This window comes from Heptranchias perlo, chromosome 2 (genome assembly GCF_035084215.1).
Source record: "Heptranchias perlo isolate sHepPer1 chromosome 2, sHepPer1.hap1, whole genome shotgun sequence".
Taxonomy (NCBI): Eukaryota; Metazoa; Chordata; class Chondrichthyes; order Hexanchiformes; family Hexanchidae; genus Heptranchias; species Heptranchias perlo.
In genome coordinates, this window is record NC_090326.1 from 22410009 (window position 1) to 22429979 (window position 19971).

A 19971-nucleotide genomic window follows, 5' to 3' on the forward strand; every position below is an offset into this window, starting at 1 on the left:
GATGATGCTTCATATTGCCTTCTGTTCTCTTACAAGGCATTCAAAGACTGCTGTGGTGGTAGAGGGTGATTCCTCAGAGGACCTGCCGACCTCTGAGGGTGCACTGTCACATCTGAGCAAGCCATCCACCAGCGCAGATACACACATCTCGGTGGGTCCCCGTCCTCAGTTAGTTGGGGTCGTACATGGTGAATTACCACACACGTGAGCATGAGCAGACACTGGTGGCAGGGGCAGTTGTGAAGAGTCCGCGTCAGTGGGAGCACTCTTCTCCAGACTCTGCTCAGCTGGACACAGATGCTGAACCCTGGGGACCATCCTTTAAAAGGTGAATGATCGAGGGGCAGCAGCATATTTGTGATGTGCTGGAACAGGTGCCACACGCACTCTCCACAATCGCGCAGAGGATGGAGGAGCCCAACGCCTGCATGAGTGGAATGGTGGCAAAGGTAAGGGCGGGAATCTGTGAGATACTGTCACATGGATGTGAGGGCATGTCTGAGATAGTGTCGAGGGTAAGTGTGGGAATATCTGCGATGGACAGAAGGCTAGCCTTCATGGAGCTTCAAGCAAGGCTCACAAATGAGTCCTTTCAGGCCCGAACAACGGCCATTCGGACTCAGGGTGAACAACATTCTGCCACCTTAAACAGGCAGGCAGATAGGCTACCACTGGCTTTACGAGGCTTTTTTTTTTATTCGTTCATGGGATGTGGGCGTCGCTGGTGAGGCCGGCATTTATTGCCCATCCCTAATTGCCCTTGAGAAGGTAGTGGTGTGCCGCCTTCTTGAACCACTGCAGTCCACATGGTGAAGGTTCTCCCACAGTGCTGCTAGGTAGGGAGTTCCAGGATTTTGAACCAGCGACAATAAAGGAACGGCGATATATTTCCAAGTCAGGAAAGTGTATGACTTGGAGGGGAACGTGCAGGTGGTGTAGTTCCCATGTACCTGCTGCCCTTGACCTTCTAGGTATGATGTGGAGATGCCGGTGATGGACTGGGGTTGACAATTGTAAACAATTTTACAACACCAAGTTATAGTCCAACAATTTTATTTTAAAATCCACAAGCTTTCAGAGGCTTCCTCCTTCCTCAGGTGAATGTGGAAGGAGGAAGCCTCCGAAAGCTTGTGGATTTTAAAATAAAATTGTTGGACTATAACCTGACCTTCTAGGTGGTAGAGGTCGTGGGTTTGGGAGGTGCTGTCAAAGAAGCCTTGGCGAGTTGCTGCAGTGCATCCTGTGGATGATTCACACTGCAGCCACAGTGCGCCGGTGGTGAAGGGAGTAAATGTTTAGGGTGGTGGATGGGGTGCCAATCAAGCGGGCTGCTTTGTCCTGGATGGTGTCGAGCTTCTTGAGTGTTGCTGGAGCTGCACTCATCCAGGCAAGTGGAGAGTATTCCATCACACTCCTGACTTGTGCCTTGTAGATGGTGGAAAGGCTTTGGTGAGTCAGGAGGTGAGTCACTCGCCGCAGAATACCCAGCCTCTGACCTGCCCTTGTAGCCACAGTATTTATGTGGCTGGTCCAGTTAAGTTTCTGGTCAATGGTGACCCCCAGGATGTTGATTGTGGGAGATTCGGCGATGGTAATGCCGTTGAATGTCAAGGGGAGGTGGTTAGACTCTCTCTTGTTGGAGATGGTCATTGCCTGGCACTTGTCTGGCGTGAATGTTACTTGCCACTTATCAGCCTAAGCCTGGATGTTGTCCAGGTCTTGCCGCATGTGGGCACGAACTGCTTCGTTATCTGAGGGGTTGCGGATGGAACTGATGGAGGGAAGGTCATTGATGAAGCAGCTGAAGGTGGTTGGGCCTGGGACACTGCCCTGAGGAACTCCTGCAGCAATGTCCTGGGGCTGAGATGATTGGCCTCCAATAACCACTGCCATCTCTTTCTTTGTGCTAGGTATGACTCCAGCCACTGGAGAGTTTTCCCCCTGATTCCCACTGACTTCAATTTTACTGGGGCTCCTTGGTGCCACACTCGGTCAAATGCTGCCTTGATGTCAAGGGCAGTCACTCTCATCTCACCTCTGGAATTCAGCTCTTTTGTCCATGTTTGGACCAAGGCTGGAATGAGGTCTGGATCCGAGTGGTCCTGGCGGAACCCAAACTGAGCATCGGTGAGCAGGTTATTGGTGATTAAGTGCAGCTTGATAGCACTGTCGACGACACCTTCCATCACTTTGCTGATGATTGAGAGTAGACTGATGGGGCGGTAATTGGCCGGATTGGATTTGTCCTGCTTTTTGTGGACAGGACATACCTGGGCAATTTTCCACATTGTTGGGTAGATGCCTGTGTTGTAGCTGGACTGGAACAGCTTGGCTAGAGGCGCGGCTAGTTCTGGAGCACAAGTCTTCAGCACTACAGCTGGGATGTTGTCGGGGCCCATAGCCTTTGCTGTATCCAGTGCACTCAGCCGTTTCTTGATATTAAGTAGAGTGAATCGAGTTAGCTGAAGACTGGCTTCTGTTATGGTGGGGATATCGGGAGGAGGCCGAGATGGATCATCCACTCGGCACTTCTGGCTGAAGATGGTTGCAAACGCTTCAGCCTTGTCTTTTGCACTCACGTGCTGGACTCCGACATCATTGAGGATGGGGATGTTTACAGAGCCTCCTCCTCCCGTTAGTTGTTTAATTGTCCACCACCATTCACGACTGGTTGTGGCAGGACTGCAGAGCTTTGATCTGATCCGTTGGTTGTGGAATCGCTTAGCTCTGTCGATAGCATGTTGCTTCTGCTGTTTAGCATGCATGTAGTCCTGAGTTGTAGCTTCACCAGTTTGGCACCTCATTTTTAGGTACACCTGGTGCTGCTCCTGGCATGCTCTTCTACACTCCTCACTGAACCAGGGTTGATCCCTGGCTTGTTGGTAATGGTAGAGTGAGGAATATGCCGGGCCATGAGGTTACAGATTGTGCTGGAATACAATTCTGCTGCTGCTGATGGCCCACAGCGCCTCATGGATGCCCAGTTTTGAGCTGCTAGATCTGTTCTGAATCTATCCCTTTTAGCACGGTGATAGTTCCGCACAACACGTTGGATGGTGTCCCCAGTGCGGAGACCAACCAGAGGTGGTGGTACAGTGATATACAGTCAGGAGGGAGTGGCCCTGGGGATCCTCAACATTCACTCCGGAACCCATGAAATCTCATGGCATCAGGTCAAACATGGGCAAGGAAACCTCATCTCCATGAGGACTGTGCGGTAGTCACTCCTACCAATACTGTCATGGACCGATGCATCTGCGACAGGTAGATTGGTGAGGATGAGGTTAAGTAGGTTTTTCCCTCGTGTTGGTTCGCTCACCACCAGCCACAGGCCCAGTCTTGCAGTTATGTCCTTCAGGACTCGGCCAGCTCGGTCAGTTGCAGTGCTACCGAGCCACTCTTGGTGATGGACATTGAAGTCCCCCACCCAGAGTACATTTTGTGCCCTTGCTACCCTCAGTGCTTCCTCCAAGTGGTGTTCAACGTGGAGGAGGACTGATTCATCAGCTGAGGGAGGGCGGTAGGTGGTAATCAGCAGGAGGTTTCCTTGCCCATGTTTGACTTGATGCCATGAGATTTCATGGGTTCCGGAGTGAATGTTGAGGACTCCCAGGGCCACTCCCTCCTGACTGTATATCACTGTACCACCACCTCAGGTTGGTCTGTCCTGCCGGTGGGACAGGACATACCCAGGGATGGTGATGGAAAAGTCTGGGACGTTGGCTGACAGGTATGATTCTGTAAGTATGGCTATGTCAGGCTGTTGCTTGACTAGTCTGTGGGACAGCTCTCCCAATTTTGGCACAAGTCCCCAGATGTTTGTGAAGAGGACTTTGCAGGGTCGACTGGGCTTGGTTTGCCTTTATCATGTCCGGTGCCTAGTGGTCTGCCCGTTTTATTCTTATTATGACTTTTCGTAGCGAGATTTTACAATTGAGTGGCTTGCTAGGCCATTTCAGAGGGCAATTAAGAATCAACCACATTGCTGTGGGTCTGGAGTCACATAGAGGCCAGACCGGGTAAGGACGGCAGGTTTCCTTCCCTAAAGGACATTAGTGAACCAGATGGGTTTTTACGACAATCCGGTAGTTTCATGGCCACCATTACTGATACTAGTTTTTTTAATTCCAGATTTTATTTAACTAATTGAATTCATGACTCTGGATTATTAGTCCAGGCCTCTGGATTACTAGGCCAGTAACATAACCACTATGCTGCCGTACCCTTATACTTGGCTTCACATATGTCCTCAAACTGTCGTCCAGCAGAGTGGTAGGAATGGTGTAGAACTGGTGCAGGGGAGGGATGATGGTAAAAGGGGACATGGAAGTGAGGACACCACTCAAAGCACCCCATGTCTCACCCGTTGCCCCCCTCAACCAGTACCCGCAACGCTGCCTCCTCTCGAGGTGGCCGAGTCTGCCCCTGCACAGGTGCAGGTGGAGCAATCTTCGGAGGGGCCCTGACGGGCACCAAAACCCAGAGGGCGTAGGCCCAAAGCATCTAATCGGTCAGGGCATGAACGAGAACAACTTGCCACTACCTCTGAAGCAGCCACAGGGGATGCAGCATGTCGAAGTAGTCGGAAGTGAAAGGCAAAGTTTTTGTTTGCACAAAGGCGTTGCACAAGGGTGTTTGACGGTTGGTCATGTTCTTTATTTATATTTGCTTTTTGTTAAACTGACATTAAATATTATTATTGTCACCGCTACTCCCACGTCTTGGCCGTGCTTGACTGGCTTTTGTGATAAGGCCCTTTCATGAGGTTCACCGTGAACGCCGACACTTGATGCCACCATTGGGTCACTCTACAGTGGGTGTGTGTGTGGACTCTTCACACTGTCTGATGATAGGCGAACCGTTCACATATCAGTGAATCCCTGGCCTCACGAGTAGCCAGGTGCGCTGCTGTTCTGCCCATGAGTTGCTCCTCCTCCTCCTCAATGTGGGTGGCAGATGTGGATGGGGCCTCCTCAAGCCGCACCCCTCTCTGTTGTGCCATGTTGTACAGGGCACAACAGACAACTATAATGTGTATCACTCTGTCTGGTGCGTATTGAAGCACTCCACCAGAACGATCAATGCACCTGAAGCGCATCTTGAGCAGCCCTATAGCATGCTCAATTGTGGACCTGGTAGCGATGTGGCTGTCATTACATCGACGCTGTTGCTCGGTGATGGGGTGCCTCAGAGGTGTCATGAGCCACGTGTGCAGGGGGTATCCCTTGTCCCCGAGGAGCAAGGCCTTAAGGGTGTTTAGTGCGTGGAAGAGGGGCGGGATGTTGGATTCCTGGAGGATGAAGGAATCGTGGCAGCTGCCAGGGTATCTGGCACACACATGAAAGAATCTCTTGCGGTGGTCATAAACCAGCTGAGTGTTGATGGAGTGATAGCCCTTCCTGTTGATGAACAGTCCTGGCTCGTGTGGGGGTGCTCGTATTGCTATATGGGTGCAATCGATTACACCCTGCACCCGTGGAAAGCCAGCCACAGCATGGAATCCCACTGCCCACTCAGTCTGGCTGAGGTCATCCATGGGGAAGTTGACGTAGTGCGAGGCCCTGTGAAACAAGCCATCGGTGACCTGCCTTATGCACTTGTGTGCAGATGACTGAGAGACACCGGCAATGTCCCCGGTGGCACCCTGGAATGATCCAGAGACGAAGACGTTGAGGGCAGTGGTGACTTTGACAGCGACAGGTAAGAAGATGCTGCTTGGTCCATCCGGGAGCAGCTCGGCATGAAGGAGGCTGCAGATGTCTATGACTATCTGGCGATTGAGTCTGAGCCTCCGTATGCACTGCTCCTCAGAGAGGTCCAGGAAGCTGAGCCTCGGTCTGTAGACCCTGTTGCGAGGGTAGTGCCTCCTGCGACATCGCTTTCTCTGTTGTTGCCCTCCGTGCTCTTGTGCAGGTGCCTGTGGCGCAGCACTGTGTTGTGGAGCTCCACGTGGCGGAGGCGGGCGCTGTGCCTGGCGAGGCTGGTGATGTTGCTCGTCCTCGGATGAAGTGGTGAATGCAGCCATGGCGCCCCCCCATCCTGACGGTGTGAGTTTGAGGGGGTCCGCAAAGTAGGTAAATATGTTTGAACAGCAGAGTTTTGTGTGGAAAGTAAGAATTTTGAGTGAAAACACAAATGTTTTGCAGCCAAAACTTTGTTTGAAGTGACAGAGTGCCCAGCTGCAATAAATGACGTTTTCTCCCCACCTGTCAAATTAGCTTTTGAATCTCCCACAGGCTGCTGGCTGAAACACGCCTGTTGCAACAGGGAGTGTTTCCCACAGCACGGGAAACACGCTGAGGATGCTTCAAAATCGCACCCCTGCCAAAATGTCTACTCAATCAAGTACCTCAACTATTGGACAATCTATGCAAATTATCATCCTGCCGGCTTTAATTGCCGGTGGGACTCCTGCATTCGGGAGGTGCGCGCGTACCTGGACACGTCACTGGGGAACCCGGAGGTCAGTGGGTTGGAGCCGGGCTCCGAACCCGCTCGGCATTTCAGCGTTTTTCGGAGCCCCCCCCTCGTCCCCAACGCACCCGCTCCGACACCCAAAAATCAGCCCCAAGATGTTTCCACTGGTGGGGGAGTCCAAAACTAGGGGCCGTAAATAAATGATAGTCACCAATAAATCGAATAGGGAATTCAGGAGAAACTTCTTTATCCAGAGAGTGGTCAGAATGTGGAACTCTCTGCCACAACGAGTATTTGAGGTGAATAGCATCAATGCATTTAAGGGGAAGCTCGATAAACACATGAGGGAGAAAGGAATAGAAAGATACGCTGATAGGCTGAGATGAAGTGTGGTGGGAGGAGGTTTGTGTGGAGCATAAACTCAAAGAAAGCAGCTGAAAGGATTGCAGTAAATATTCAACACAAATTGATCTGTTCCCTACCTCTTTCATTGACACATGCTGTTCTTAGCAGCCCCTCATTGTACATTTATCCACCCACTTTCCTCATGTTTGATTCATACATTCCTTACTTTATTTTTTAAAAGTTGAGACTTTTTTGCTGTTATGGATGTACAATCTGAGAAGAGCAGGTGCAGGTGTGATGAATACTTTGTATATGATCTGCAACACCTCAGATTGACACAGGAAATACGATGGTTGAAGTGTAATTGAGAAAATGCACAAGACACAACTTATTTTTCGGTTGGCCGGGTCTCTCACACATGTTGAAATCCAAGGTGTCAGTCGTGGTTCAGTGGGTAGCTTTCTCGCCTCTTGGTCAGAAGGCTGTGAGTTCAAGTCCCATTCTAGAGACTTGGAGCACGATTTTAACATGGAGTCGGGAACGCAGTGGGTGGGTGGATTTGCGCGTGGGTAACATGGATGTCAAATGTGCGCGTTTAAATCTGCAATCGCAACTCGATTGCAGGCAATTATCTTCGCTTCCGGGTTTCACATCTCCAAGCTGCGCAGCGAGCCTACTGTGCACTGGAATGACGGGATTTAAAGCCCACTATTTCAAGGGCCAGTCCAAGAATGGATTTTGAAGGAGAAATGTAGTCCAGGAAAACAAAGGCTGCCCCTCGATTTAATGATGTCTCCCTGGATGTTCTGCTGGCTGCAGCGAGACCCAGGAGGGAGGTAATGTTTCCAGTGGATGGCAGGAAGAAACCTGGCTCTGTAACCAAAAATGCTTGACTGGAGGTGGCAGAAGAGGTGAGCAGCAGGAGCACGGTACCCAGGTCTTGGGTTCAGTGCAGGAAGTGTTTTAATGACCTAACCAGGTCAGAAAAAGTGAGTACATTTGCTGATTCCCCTACGTCCTGTGTTGTTCAACACCACCCCCCCACCCCTGTCACTCTGTGTTGGCACGCCTACTCCATCACATAACTCCTCACACCCACTTAAGTATCAGCAGCAGCAAACATCCTTCACTTTCTATGCACTTCCTTAACTGCCCATTTATCGACCCACCACTGCCATTCACCCCAATCCTGACGCAACGTGGTGTATCTGTCTGATAGTCACCCTCTGATGCATCTCTTTCATGGTCAGTCTCACCCAAAGCAATGCATTCATAGGGTGAATACGTCACCTTCAGTCACTCATAGGTCTGTTCTTTCTCCCCTTGTAGAAGAGATCGCAAAATGCAAGGGAGAGGATCAGAACTGGAGGTGGCCCAGCACATAGTGAAGGTGGCAGATATGGAGGAGGCGGCCATGGAAGTAAGTCAGACTGTTGCATGCCTATCCATCAGAGATGGAGAGACTTGCAACCCGCAGATGGCTGGTGACAAAACTTTAACATCTTTCACGCACATGATGAATTGATTTCTTCTCAATGATGCAACTGTGCCAGACCTCAGTATGGTCACTGGAAAGATTGTCACTTTTGCGATGAATCATTAATATCGCTTTCTGAAATCTTCCAGGGCCTTCATGCCTTCACGAAGAATCAGCAGAAATGGAAGAAAGCGATTCCTCATAGGAGCTCATTCCTTCTGTGGGTGCACCGTCACAGAACATACAGCCAAGCACCACCGCTGATACTCGCACTTCAGTGGGTCATGTTAGACAGTTAACTGGATTGTCACCTGGTGATTCACCACTCTCAAAGTGAGCACAAGCAGACAGAAGTGGCAGGGGAAGATGTGGAAAGTCAGGATAGTGGGGGGCGCACTCCTCTCCAAGCTCTGCTTAGCTGGACACAGATGCTGAACCCTGGGAGCCATAGTTGAGAGTGAGAACGATAGCGGTGCAGCAGCAACTTTGCAAGGTAATGGAAAAGGTGCCTCACACACTCTCCACAATAACGGTGCAGATGGAGGAGTCCAACTCCATCGCTAGTGGATTGGTGGTGTGGGTAGGAGCGAGAATGTCTGATGGAGAGAATCATAATCGCCATTGAGCTTCAAGCACCGCTCTCAAATATGAGTCCATGCAGGCCATGACAACGGCCGTACGGACTCTGGACACTAACATGTCTACCACCTTAAACAGGCAGGCAGATACTTTAGTCGTGGCCTTACAATGCGGCACATCTGCTCACCAACCTGCTGGCCAGCAGAGTGGTGGGAGTGATGTTGCACTGGTCCGGGAGAGGGATGATGGCAAAAGGGGACATGGAAGTGAGAACTCCACACAAAGTGCTCTGACATCTCACCCCCCCCCCCCACCCCAACCCCGAACCAGTACCTGCAATGCTGCCTCCTCTCTCGATGGCCAAGTCTGCCCCTGCGCAGGTGCAGGTGGAGCAGTCTTTGGCGGGGGCCTCATGGGCTCCAAAACCCAGAGGTCGTAGGCTAAAAGCATCTCAGCATCTCAGCCGTCTGGTCAGGGATCTGAGGAACCCTCCACTACCTCTGTTGAAGTCACAAGAGATGCACCATGTAGAAGCAGTAGCAAGAGAAAGGCTAAGCAATTGTAATTAACTAAGGATATGCACAAGGGTGTTTGGTGAGCTGTCATGTTAATTTATATTTTTCTTTGTTATTAAATTTAATCATTATCACACCACTGCCACGTCTTGGCTATTATTGAGTCCCTTTTGTGACTTCGCCTTTCATGTGCTTCATCATGAATGCCAAGACATGGTGTCACCCATTGAGCGTGTGTGCAATGGGTGTATGCATGGTTGAAGGACTGTTTTGTGCAAAGGGGAGGGGTGGTTGGTGGTGGTGGTTGTTCCAGGCGGCCTGAGTGTTTCAAAATCTTCAATTTGCACATCTCATTATGAGAACCTGGTAGAGATGAGGGCATCACGGGTAGCAATGTGCATGGCTGCTTTGGCGATGGGTTCCCCATCTTCATTTTCCTCCTCTTCTGATGTACTGTGGAATAGATTCATTGCGCCCCCCCACCTCCTGATCTTGTCAGTTTGAGGGGCTCCAAAATGGAGGTAAATTTGTCCGAACGCAAGAATTCTTCAGATTCGACAAAGAAATCTCAGTCTGAACGCAAAAAACTCCCAGCCAAACGTTTGCCTGAGAGAACTGAGTGCCCAGCTGCAATACTTCACCTTTTATTGAGATGTGTCAATCACTGGTTTAAAGGGCCAAATGAGCTTTGGCTGCAACTCGCCTCTGTTTCAATGGCGTGTTTCAGAAGCCACGGGAGTCACATTCAGGGGTAGTTAAATCCGTTTCTGATGCAGAATCCACAAAAAGTTAAGTACTTAGTGTTTTAACGACCTGAATTGGCCCTTTAAATATCGGCCCACCGGCTTTAAGTGGGGACAGGACTTCCGGGTTTCTGTTATGCACACACATCCTAACGTGCCTGGGTTAAACCCGGAATGTGGTTCCACGCTAAAAAGCTACTACTTTAACCTCCCACCTGCCCCCACCCACCCGTTCTTGGGGGTTAAAATTATCCCCGGAACAAAAAAATCTAGGCTGACACTCCTAGTGCAGTACTGAGCGAGTGCTGCACAGTTGGAGGTGCTGTCTTTTGGATGAGACATTAAACCAAGGCCCGGTCTGCCCTTTCAGGAGGCTGTAAAGGATCCCATGGCACTATTTCGAAGAAGAGCAGGGCATGTCTCCCCGGTGTCCTGGCCAATATTTATCTCTCAACCAACATCACTAAAAAAAAAATCAGATTATCTGGTCATTATCTCATTGCTGTTTGTGGGACCTTGCTGCGTGCAAATTAGCTGCTGCGTTTCCTACATTACAACAGTGACTACACTTCAAAAGCAATTGGCTGTAAAGCACTTTGGGACGTCCTGAGGTCATGAAAGGCACTCTATAAATGCAAGTTCTTTCTTTCTATCATAATGAACGTGCAAAAAAAGTACAGGAAAAGACCCACTGTTCCATTTAACTTGTCCCATCCACTGATAGTGCATCCTAAAGGCCCCATCCATCCACCCACCCACCCATACCTGTCATGCAATCTCCTGAGAGAGGCAAAAGACCAGAGGGAAAAAAGGGCCAATTTAGGAAATAAAAGCCTCTGGAAAATTGTCTTTGACCCTTGAAGGAAATCAAGTAAGCCATGAATCAGCAGTAACTGATATCACTAATTATAGCTGAACTGGTCCTACCTTCTATAACTCATTCTCAGGAACTCATCCATCTCCCTGTTGGAAGCCTATCCTGAAACCACACGTATCTCAAGTTCTGGGCAATCTAGTGCGAAAGCCGATGACTCTCTGTGAAAACAAATACTTCCTGACAGCTAACGCAACTCTGTTTTTGTATCGTATACTAATGTCGCCTATTCCTCCCTCCTTACCTAACTCAAATATACAATGCACCTGAGTTGAATTTATTCCCTTCATTATTTTAAAAACCTCATTCATATTATCTCGAAGTCTACAATTCACCAGTGAAAAATAGTCCAGTTCTCTGTGCCCTCTCCCGATAACTAAGCCCTAAAACTCAGCAATATTCTGGCGGTCCTACTCTGAACTTTCACCAGAGTATGGATATCCTTCATTATTTGAGGGACCGAAACTGGGTACAGTATTCAAGTATGGCTCTACCAAGGCTTTGTGCAAGGAAAGTATTGCATTTCAAGTTTTGTATTGAACTGTCCTATACGCCATAACATCCTATTTGCTTTGCCTTTGGCCTCACAGCACTGATTGTAAGCCTTCAATGTTTCATGAAGATTGATCTCCTAGGTCCCTCTAATGCTCTGCATCCTTAAGCAGTAACCTTGGCGGGAGTGTGGGGGTGGGGCAGTTGGAGGCAGGAGGTCATGTGATGAAACCTCCAGGAAAACATTCAACCAGGGTTGGCAACCCCATTGCTCATGGTGAATCAGAGGTAACACTGTTCGAAAGGGCAGGGGATGCACATCTCCAGTGAAAGAACTGTGAAAGAACTTGGAAAGGACTTTGTAAGCCCTGGACAATAAACACATACTGATTACTAAATAAACTGATTCCTTACCTACTGCAAGGAAATAAATAAATAAATACCACGGCCACATAAAGAAATCTGTTTTTACGAACAAATGTTGTTTGAGTTTTCATCTTCAACAAATCAAAAAGAAGCTGCTATAACCACTTAGAATAAATTACGAAGTATAAAAATCTCACTTCAATGATCTGGAATTGTTTAAAGTTTCATTTGTAACACAGGCAACATGTTGCAAACAATTTGGTCTGTCCCTGTTTTTCTGCATCTCTGTGAAAATAAATCCTTGAAGAAAGTTTTTGTCTCAAAATTTACATTAAAAACAGGTTCAGCAGTTCTTGTTTTAATAAAAACAAACTCTAAACGACTGCTGCGACTTCTCTATCCTCTCATCTTGACTCGTTCCCCACAGATGGTCCGGAGAGAATCATACTGATACATGCTGGGAGTTTTTTCTCCCCCCACCTCCCCCTACCCCCCCCCGACTCCCGCCCTGTCCCAACACAGTGTTTTCACAGACTTCAGTTTGCGTGGAATTGTAGTTCCTGTCTCTTTGCCTGCCAATGGAAAATGAGACTAGTTTTGAATACTGAACATACAACAGCTATAACTTGCATTTATATAGCGCCTTTAACTGGTAAAACATCCCAAGGGGCTTCACAGGTGTGTTTTCAAACAAAATTTGACACCGAGCCACATAAGGAGATATTAGAACAAGTGAAGAGGTAGGTTTAAAGGAGCGTCTTAAAGGAGGAGAGAGAGGTAGAGAAGCGGAGAGGTTTAGGGAGGGAATTCCAGAGCTTAGGGCCTAGGCAGCTGAAGGCACAGGCGCCAGTGGTGGAGTGATGAAAATTGGGGATGCGCAAGAGGCCAGAATTGGAGGAGCGCAGAGATCTCAGGGGGCTTCTCTTCACCACAGTCTTCTTAAACCCCTCTCCCCTGCCTCCTCCACCCTCACCTCCAACAACAAGTGCGAGGAGCTCATGGATTCTTTGCCACCAAGATTGAGACCGTCCGTTCAGCTGCCTCTGCCTCTCTTCCCCTAGCCCACCAAGCCAAACTTCCCCCAAGGTTCCCCCCTGCCCTAGCCCTGGACTCGCATCTTTCTCTAGTTTCTCTCCTATCTCCACTCATGCCCTCTCCAAGCTCATCTTGTCCGTGTGACCCACCTCCTGCTCCCTTGACCCTATTCCCACTGAACTGCTGACCACCCAACTTCCCTTCCTGTCCCCCATGTTGGTTGGTATCAATGACAGTTCCTTCTCCTCAGCTACTGTCTCCCTCCCCTTCAAATCTGCCGTCATCACCACCCATCTTAAAAAACCCACCTTTGCACACTTTGTCCTTGCAAACTACCGCCCGATCTCCAAATTCCCTTTCCTCTGCAAAATTTCCTCCCTCAACCTCTCTGCCTCTCTTTCTGCCTTTAAGACGCTCCTTTAAACCTACCTCTTTGACCAAGCTTTTGGTCACCTGTCCTAATATCTCCTTTTGTGGCTCAGTATCAAATTTTGTTTGATAACTTTCCTGTGAAGCACCTTGGGACGTTTTACTATGTTCAAGGCACTATATAAATGCAAGTTGTAGTTATTGTTATAAGTTCTGTATTCAAAACTAGTCTATCAACATTTTCCATTGAAGGATTTTGACCGTGTTGTCACCTCCCAAATCCGTGTCCATCTTTCCCGCAACTCTATGTCCAAATCCCTCCCATCAGGTTTCCAACCCTGCAAAGGGATCTCGGAGTACAGATACACAAATCATTAAAAGTAGCGATGCAGGTTAATAAAGCAATCCAAGTGCTGGGGTTCATTTCTAGAGGGGTAGAATTGAAAAGCAGAGAAGTTACGTTAAACTTTGTAGAATCTTGGTTAGACCACACTTGGAGTACCATGAACAGTTCTGGTCTCCGTATTATAAAAAAGATATAGAGGCATTGGAGAAGGTGCAAAAATGATTCAGGAAAGGCTGAACAGACTGGGGCTCTTTTCTGTAGAAATGAGAAGGCTGAGGGGTGCCCTGATAGAGGTCTTTAAGATTATGAAAGGGTTTGATAGGGTAGACGTAGAGAAGATGTTTTCACTTGTGGGGGAGACCAAAACTAGGGGCCGTAAATAGAGTCACTAATAAATCCAATAGGGAATTCAGGAGCAACTTCTTGACCTAAAGAGTGGTAAGAATGTGGAACTCGCTACCACATGGAGTTGTTGAGGCGAATAACATAGATGCATTTAAGGGGAATCTAGATAAACACATGAGGGAGAAAGGAATAGAAGGTTATGCTGATAGGGCTAGATGAAAAGGGGTGGGAGGAGGCTCATGTGGAGCATAAACGCCAGCGTAGACCAGTTGGGCCGAATGGCTTGTTTCTGTGCTGTAGATTCTATGTAATTCTATGTAATTCTATGTAATGATAGACTTTACAGTCAGATTTGACAGTCAGATATGACACTCGTAGCATGACAGAAATAGCGCAATTAATAAGTGTTACAGAAGTGTGACACTTTCAGGAATTGCATACTACAGTGAAGACTTTTCAAAGTAAACTCAGAAAAGTGGAGAATAAAGAAAAGAGAGGAGGAAATAGGTCACTTGGTATTATGCTGACTTTCTTGCAGCTCTTGTCTATCTCTGCTTGGTGGGAATGCACTGGACTGGGATTATAATGTGACAGTTAGTCAATACTGCTGTCTTTACTGTAGTGCATTGTGCTAGCAGAAACCATTTCCTTTAGTTCTTGTGAGTTAAGTAGTTGTACAGATAACTCTGGTGCCCTCCGAATCACATGTTCCATAAGTCAGACTTCTGACTCTGTACCTTGGGTTTGCTGCCCAATATTCATCTAACCTGACCTCTGGTGCTGGATGCGCCAATGAACTGAGTGAGGCAAACATCACAAGTTGCTTATACAGTGGGCCGGAACTTTCTGGAGTGGGGCATCATGTGCCATTAGACTTTTTCTGCACCCTTCAGCTCAAAATTTTTTTGCACCCTAACTTGCTGGGGGTGCGAGCTGATAACGGCACGGTGAGGGCAATGGGGCATCTAGGACCTAAGTGAATGGTGGGGCCAATGGTGTACCTCCATAACCAATGAGATTTAAAGATTGAGAAATAAACAGAGGAAGGACTGAAAAAGGGGGTGAATTAGAGTCAAATTAGCTGCAGAAAGAGAAATAGAGAGGGAAAGAAAGATTGGATTAAGAGAGAGATAAAAAAAGAGTCAGAAAAGAAAAATAAGAAAAAAATGCTAAAATTTAAAATTTGACATTTTTAAAATCTCCAACAACAATTCACTGACTGAAGGAATGGGACTCAACTGTTTAAATAGTTGCCTTTCTGGGCCAGAGGTTAATTGGCGTTGCATTAACAGTTATCACATCATTAAAAGTGTACTTACGCTCTTGATTACCAGACTTAACTTTCTGTGGCGAGTTTAATGGGCAATTAATGTGCAAACCCAGCAAGTTCTTAAAAATAACGAGGCGACTAAGGGTGAGATGTTGTTTGTGCGAAGCAAATGACGGAGCGACGTAAATCGACCAGCAAATTCTGGAGATTCGCAACTCACGGCCTATCTCACAATCCTCCGAACTTGCTGGCCGATTTGCATATTATCCACGGCGAGTGTCATTAATACACCATCACTTTTCCGGCAAGTTCTGGCCCATCTTGTCTTCCTGTTGCCACAACAGTGGAACAGTGTCTTTGACTCGAATTCAGTGTCACAATAGTAAACAACAGCGTGGCTTATGTAAGGTGTAGAGAGAGATCTGTAGTGAGCCTCTTCCCTATATGGATTTTCCCCCTAACTACCTTGCTATTTTGCTTGTTATACAGGCCAATTTGGGTTCCGAACGCTGAGTTCCCAATGTGCAGAATGTGGTTTAATCTTCTTTGGGAGATAGAAGCACAGAAAGAAAAAAAGAGATGTTCATTAAGACTGTGAATTGAAGGTGCTGTGACAGACTTTTTCTCCCACTTTTAAGATTTTTTTTATCGTTGAGAAACCAAGGTGACTGGCCAAGGCCTGTAGAGTGGTATACACCAAGGTTGGAAAGCATAAAAGAAGAGGTGAGGTAAATCAATAGTGATTAGGTAACCTCGAGCATTGGTTTTAAAAGCCTCTAGATCATAGTAGGAAGGTAAGCCTGAAGGAGGCAAACAGTTCCATAGTATAAGAGCCTGAGAAAGAAGAAATTGAGGAGGAGAATGCATGGTTGGTTTTGACTTCAACATGAGGGAATGCAGGGAGTAGGAAAAGAGAGGAGCTGGTGCATCTGCATCTTAGAAGAGTCAACAGAGTGAAGTTCAGAGCAGCACTCACCTTAGTAATAAAGCAGACAAAGTCTTGTAATTGGAGGCTACAAATGAGAAAGTGATTGCCTATCAGGTGGTAAGCTTTTTCTTGAATCATGTCCAGGAATGTAACAACAGTGATAGGAAGGTTTCCATAGATATGGGTGCCAACGTTCACATTTTGGGACAAACTTGGGCTTTATAGAGAGTTGGGAATGGCTGAGGAGAAAAGAAATGTTTGGCATTTAAAAGGAAGCCGAGTTTCTTGAAGGCAACTGTAGTAGTGGAGGAGACATGGGACTTACAGAGGAGATAGTGAAACCAAGAATGTTGATGGATGTACTGCAGTCTGGCCCAGCTGGCTTTTGGACACCGGGGGTGCTAAGGGGGCTGATGTGCTACCATACTGAGAGAGGGCAATGTGTTCCATTCTCATTGCACGACTGCCCCTGCTATGGGGCTGCGGCTCAGCTCAACTCCCACTGACCTCCGGGACTGGAGGACATCTGTAATGCGACTGGAATCCCCTGGCTATTCAATCTCCCAGCCCATCCAGGGTGGAGGATATGGCAGAGCCCAAAGCCTGCATGGTGCCAGTATAAGCATCTCTGAGAGATGCTATTACTGGTAGCACAGACTCCTGCAAGGGGGGCCCAACTGCAACAATCATTGATGTGGCCATACATTCCATGGTTGACCACAAAGTGTGGATATTGCGTCAAAATGTAGCCGACTTCTCCACCATCTCAGACATGTTGCAGAAGCTCCCTGGTAGAAAGTCCAATACATTCAATAACTGCTGGTGCACAGAAAGCATTTTTCTTTTTAAGGCTTGTGCCCTTGAATTCTACATTGCTGGACTCTTCAGGATGGGAGCTTACTCTCCAGTGAGCTGTTTCCTGGGCTGTCCTTTTGACCTTCACCTGTTCTTGCTCACTTGTGCTCAGTGACACATGCTGTGCAGAGTCCTCTAACTCACGGTCTATACTACATGGAACACCAACTTCTGTACTGGTTCTTGGAAGGGGAAGAGAGAGTGACGGTGCATCTTCGGGTAATTTCCCTGCATTTGTCTGTGGGGCTGAAGGGCCTAAGTTATCTGAATGAACTAGACAAAGGGAAGAGAGAAAAAGGTTATCATGTAATGGCAAAACGTAACCAGTAGAAAATGAGTGGCAGTGCAATACAGCACCAGTTTGTCATGCGTGTGTGTTTTTTTTATTCGTTCATGGGATGTGGGCATCGCTGGCGAGGCCGGCATTTATTGCCCATCCCTAATTGCCCTTGAGAAGGTGGTGGTGAGCCGCCTTCTTGAACCGCTGCAGTCCGTGTGGTGAAGATTCTCCCACAGTGCTGTCAGGAAGGGAGTTCCAGGATTTTGACTCAGCGACGATGAAGGAACGGCGATATATTTCCAAGTCGGGATGGTGTGTGACTTGGAGGGGAACGTGCAGGTGGTGTTGTTCCCATGTGCCTGCTGCTCTTGTCCTTCTAGGTGGTAGAGGTCGCGGGTTTGGGAGGTGCTTTCGAAGAAGCCTTGGTGAGTTGCTGCAGTGCATCCTGTGGATGGTACACACTACAGCCACGGTTTATTTAAGGGCCTGCGGCCTGCCGCTAAGTAGCAGTCGCCCTGCTGGATTCCTCACCCTCCCAACTGGCGAACTGCCTCAAAGGAGCATGATTGCTGCCGGCAACTCGGGTATTGCATTCAAGTGAGGCCAGACCACGAAAATTGATTGGGTGGAGCAGATGTGCTTCACATGAAAATTGACCCCACTTGCTCCAAAATACATTCGCACTTTGTTTCAATGACGTCTAAAATTACTGTTGTGGGGCAAACATTCCATTGGGAAAATTACAGTCATTCTACACAGCGCACCTCTCCCTTTCCATCAAGGTTCAGGATGGTACTGTCTCCATGTTAGATGAATTAAATGAATCCCTCTGCACGGTACAGCACATGACTCATCCAATTCTATGAGCTACAGCCAAGGGACCGTTATTGTTATCTTCTTCCCCTTTCAAGACTAAGGTAATCCTACATGGGTTGGGCAGGGCAATTTAAGTGTTAGTTGACACCATCAAAGGTTCAGCTGATATGATGAAGTGTGGCAGCAAAGCCAAAAAAAGGTACATTAATATTGGGCTGAATCTTATTTATTAACGTTGACAACACTCGTGCCTTGAAGCACTGATTTATCTATTTTCTTCAACAGCATGAAGCACAATTTCATGCCACCGAATAAATATTCCTAAACCTATTTCAATTAACTGCTGTAACAAGAATTATGGCTGGAAGTCATTGCAACAAAGTTGGAACTTTCCAAAAGTCCAGCATTTTTAGTTCGGAAGTCTGTGGGCTACTAGCTTGCAAGTCAGCTTTATTTTCCCCTAGTTTCTATTGGCAGGGTGGAAGTTCATAAAAAGGCTAACTGCATAATCCTCCGGTTGGGGGAGTCCAGAACAATGGGTCATGATCTTAAAATTAGAGCTAGGCCGTTCAGGGGTGATGTCAGGAAGCACTTCTTCACACAAAGGGTAGTGGAAAGTTGGAACTCTCTCCCTCAAAAAACTGTTGAGGCTGGGGGTCAATTGAAAATTTCAAAACTGAGATTGATAGATTTTCATTAGGCAAGGGTATTAAGAATTATGGAACTAAGGCGAGTAGATGAATTTAAGATATAGATCAGCCATGATCTAATTGAACGGTGGAACAGGCTCGAGGGGCTGACTGGCCTACTCCTGTTCCTGGATATTAATTCTGAAACATAAATGGCCCATTAGACTTTTACAAGGGCAGTTACTTGAAATAAAAGCAAATTTCAAGGAGAAACTTCACTGCAATGCCTGTGGAATGTAAAAAATCAGACTTACGCTAAAAAGAGAAAGAGACTTTGTTTCAAATGCACACAGTTGGAAGAGTTATAAGACAGAATATGCCATTTAGAAAGTTGCAGGTCATATACGAGGATACCAACAAGAGGACTGAGGTCCAAGGAGCCCAATGCAGATGAACCATGAGAATGAGAGTCCTCCATCACCATTTGAGACTTTTCTTATTGTATTCATGCTCATATTGTGCTGATAGTATTTTACCAAAAACATATTAGTCATTGTTGTCTGTATATCTGAGTTCAGTACAGACTCTTCCAAAATTGGGTGAGATAATGTCGTATGAGGCTACTTTTAATCCAGAAGGCAGATTACTCTACGGGCAACTGTTAACCCTTTACATTATGCAAAACTGCAATGGTGAATTACATAACAAATACAACTTCCAGACTGTGGGGAACAAGGTTCACTTATGGAGATTGCTGTAAAATCGTTGAGAAAGAAAACTATTCCCTCAAAACTCGAATTGTAACAAAAAAAGGTCAAAAAAATAACAAAAGCCAAATAAAGATTTAAAAAAATAAAGAGTAATAAGGAATGGGAGTCATATAAAAGCTGAATGAAAATAACTAAAAAGGGGAATTAGAAAAAATAAGAGAAGCGCAGGAAGGTGGGTTGTAGATAGCAGCAAGTGAGATCCAATTTCATCTTTGTTAAGTTAGATATATTATAGATGGAAGGTAGAAGACTCTCTCGGGTTAGAAGTGAGGCAGAAATATTATAGTGATGCCAGGAAATTAATTCTTTACATTCTGACAAAGATATGTTTATAAATTCCTGATCCAGTGATTTCTGCTCAAGAATCGCGTCGGTAGACATCGTTAAAATGTCAAGAAATTTGAGTAATTAAATGTGTACAGACAACATGGACCATATGGTAAGCACCATAGAATCCTTAAGGAAATAAGAGGGGAAATAACTGAGTCTAAACATTCAAGAAATGAGTGAGACTTGAAGC